We start from the raw sequence: 4,007 nt of genomic DNA, 5'->3' as shown, positions 1-4,007 counted from the left end.
CAAGTTCCTTTGGATGTCAGTGTGGTGATTTCACAGAAAAATAGGAAATGACCTTTCTCAAGACCCATTAATACCTCTTTTGGGTATATATCCAAATGATGCTCAATTGTTCCACAAGGACATGTGCTCAACTATTTTCATTGTTTATCATAGCCAGAACCTGGAAACAACCTAAATGCCCCTCACCTTAAGAATGGATAAGGAAATGTGGTACGTTTACACAATGGAGTACTACATAACAGAAAAAAAAATGACATCTTGAATTTTGCAGGCAAATGGATGGAGCTAGAAAACATTATTCTGAGTGAGGTAAACCAGACTCAGAAAGACAATTATCATATATACTCACTCATAGGTGGTTTTTAAACATAAATCAAAGATAACCAGCCTACATACCCCAATCCCAGAGAATTTAGACAACAATAAGGACAATAAAAGAGACTTACATAGATCCAATCTACATGGGAAGTAGAAAAAGACAAGATCTTCTGAGTAAATTGGAAGCATGGGAATGGATCTTGGGGGAGGGTTGAAGGGGATAGGGGGAGACGTAGGACAGGGAACAGAGAAAAATGCAGAGCTCAATAAAAATCAAAAAAGAAAAAAAATGTAATGAACACCAAATTAAATCCTGTATTTTGACTTTGAAATATTTATAGTATAAAGAGTTGATGGACTTAGAGTACCACAGTGGTCACTGCAGAGGGACTGGTAGAAATCTGCTACACCCATATTGATTCCCCATCCATATTGCTGTCATTAGAGTAAAAAGGAACTGTGAGAGTCTTGGGAAGACTGCAGGTTAATGTCAATCAGATTCAATCTTTGAGTCTTAATAATTCCCCAGAGTAGAAGAAACATAGCCACATTAAAATACTTTTTTATTGAAAAAAAAATTTCCACCTCCTCCCAGCCTCCCATTTCCCTCCCCCTACTCCTGGCTCTCTCCCCCTCCCCCCACGTTTCTTCTCCTCCCTCTCCAGTCTGAAGAGCAGTCAGGGTTCCCTGCCCTGTGGAAAATCCAAGGTCCTCCCTCCTCCATCCAGGTCTAGGAAGGTGAACATCCAAACTGTAAAATACTTTTAAATAACAAAGAAATGTAAAAAACACCATGTGTTAGACAATATTAATGTTAACTAAATTTTACTTGTGAAAATGTTAATGCAGGGTAAGGGGCCTGGTCCTGTCTTAAATTAAAGAGCCAGGCTATTTGTCTTTCCATGGGAGGTCTTCCTTACCTTTTGGGAGGAATGGATGGGGGTGAGTTGGTGGAGAGGCAAGAAGGGGTAGGGGGAGAGATGGGAAGAAGAATTGGGATTACAATGTAAAATGAAACACATATATATATGTATATATATATACATATATTATATATATATATATATATAATGCTGTTGCAAAAATGCGCTTTTTCTTAGGATTATATGCTGGAGTTTTTAAATGTTTAGTAAAGGGACTAGAGGAAAGACACGAAAATAGAAGATTTTCAATGAGAACAGTAGAAATTGGGGAAGTTGCAGGGGTAAGATGATTTGGCAAAAGGGAACAATTCGGTGTCATTGCTGGCTGAGCATGATAAGCATTTTCTGTAAAGAGTATAACCATGCAGATCCCCATTTATTTGAGCTCACGATATATCCATTATTTTCAAAAGCATTTACAACTATTATTAAAACCTGAAAATTGAGATGCTCTAAATGCACATTTTTTTTTGTTCTCCATCAGGGATATTTATTTATAGGAGTAATTTATATGACTCAAAATTCATTGTCTAACACCAATCATTATAATGTCATATACATTTATGAGCCTATTTGGATAAATAAAATAATGGCCTATTTGTTAGGTGTTTTATTGTACTCTATAAAATAAACATTTAGAATTTATGTCTCAAATAAATATTCAACTCATGTTTATTTATTTTATTGTTATATATTTATAATAAAATATTGCATTTTATTCCATATTTTATGACATTCACTATTATAATTTGAGAAAGTACTTCAATTAACTATGAAATATTTACAACTACTATATGGCTGAAAGAAAACTGGGAACTATATCTTATTCTTAGAACTTTCCTATTGTAAAATTAATGGGGTTAATTTCAGACATTTTTTTTACATAAAAATAAATGCTTCACATATTTCTCTGACTGTTTTCTGGGAGGTTGGATTATAGTGAAGATTACTGCAGTGTTGCAGCAAGTTAACTAGGAGGGAGAATCAATCTACAGTGAATCACAAGCACATTTAGAGTTCCTCACTCAACCCATCTTTGTTTTCTGAGAGCGTTTTATCTTTAATAGTAAAGTCTATTTTCCATATTCTTAAATCTTAAAAGGCTGGTAATGTATTGGGAGATGATATGTGGCATAAACTACCTCAAACGAACTCATAATAAAGGTCCCCAGAGACTGTCTATTTCCTTTTGAGTCAGGTCACACCAGAAAGCCAGTGTGGCATAAATGATGCAGGGCTTCTGGGAGGTGACACAGGCTTGGTCAAATATTATCATCTCTGATCAGCTCCCACAGTTTTACCCAAAGCATTTCACTGTAGTTTGGGTGTACTTTCAGATGACTTTAGCCTTAGTATTACTATTTCTGTTTTATGGATACTAAAATAAATAAGTATATTTTTAAATCTCTACATAGATCTCATCTATATTAAACAGTTCTACTTTTAATAATGCCTCCATATTTTGGATGACATAATATGTTGCATACTATATATTTATTATTTTGTTTACATGTTTCAGTGTATTGAGGAATACTGATCTAAATGCAAGTCTTTTTAGAAAAATATATGAAGTGCCTATGATTTTTGCTAACTAAAGTTAGTGATGAAAAATAATGAACTTTCATAGACAACTGATGCTATATTATTTTTTCTAGCTCTTTCCCTTCTTAGCTATTCTGTTCTTTATAAAATGAATTAGAAAAATATTCTGATATAGAAGTAAAGCATAACTAATTTTCCTTACCATGTGGTATCGATATCTGTTCTAATAAATTAAAGAATTTAAGCTACGAATCTCCATAAACAAACCAGTTTATTCATTAAAACAAATATTTGGCTTCATAAGACAACAATTCAGCAAATTAACAATAAATATTTTTTCTTAAGAAAAAAGTAGATGAAAGATAGTTTTTAAATGATTTGTTTACATCTTAAAGATAAAACAATATTGCTTAGATGTAAATATTTTGAGTTTAGCAAATTAACATTGATAGTTTATTAAATATCCTCAATGTCAAATGGTTGACGAATCAGAATTTAAGAAATTTGTCTATGAATTTCTAGAGCCAGAATTTAAAGTTTGATTATTTACAAATTAAGAAGAAATTGTGATTAAACTTTTTGATGTCTTTTATAATTCTAGATTACAATTCTTAGGTTATCTAAAACTGCCTTTTATTATTGATGTTTAGAAATAATAGAAGCAATTTTAAAAAGCTTATTTATGAATGATATTTTTTGCAAGCTAATACTTTTATTGGAAAATTTCTGCTTGACATTTTGTGTTTTGACTGGCATTTTCTTGTAGCCAGCTGTCATAAAAGGGACTGCAATACACGCCGTTAGCAGCATATGCTTTTTGGGTTCTGAACAGAATTTTTATATAAAAAAATATCAAATGATCCATAACATATTATGCTGTCTATTGAAAGCAGCATCAGAAATGAAACATTTTTTATGCCTACAATATATTTCATTCCCTAAGGCTTGGAATAGCATCTTTTCAATATTTTTGAGGATATAATGAGGTGTACATTTATTCTTTTAATTCGTACTATTAAAGCTTTCCAAATAGTAATGCTCTCCAAGGAATAGGAAAGGTTGTAAAAATCCATTTAGAAGATTTAATATCTTTCATTTAATCCACTGTTGCTTACCTTGTTCTGTGACCTCAGGCACACTTTTTAATACTTACCCATCAAGAATTACTAATCTCCAGGGCAAATGACATTTTAAAGACTTATGTGTCCACTGACTGGGAGAAGA

The sequence above is a fragment of the Microtus ochrogaster genome, linkage group LG1, assembly GCF_000317375.1.
Source record: "Microtus ochrogaster isolate Prairie Vole_2 linkage group LG1, MicOch1.0, whole genome shotgun sequence".
Lineage (NCBI taxonomy): Eukaryota > Metazoa > Chordata > Mammalia > Rodentia > Cricetidae > Microtus > Microtus ochrogaster.
This window is presented reverse-complemented; position numbering follows the sequence as displayed.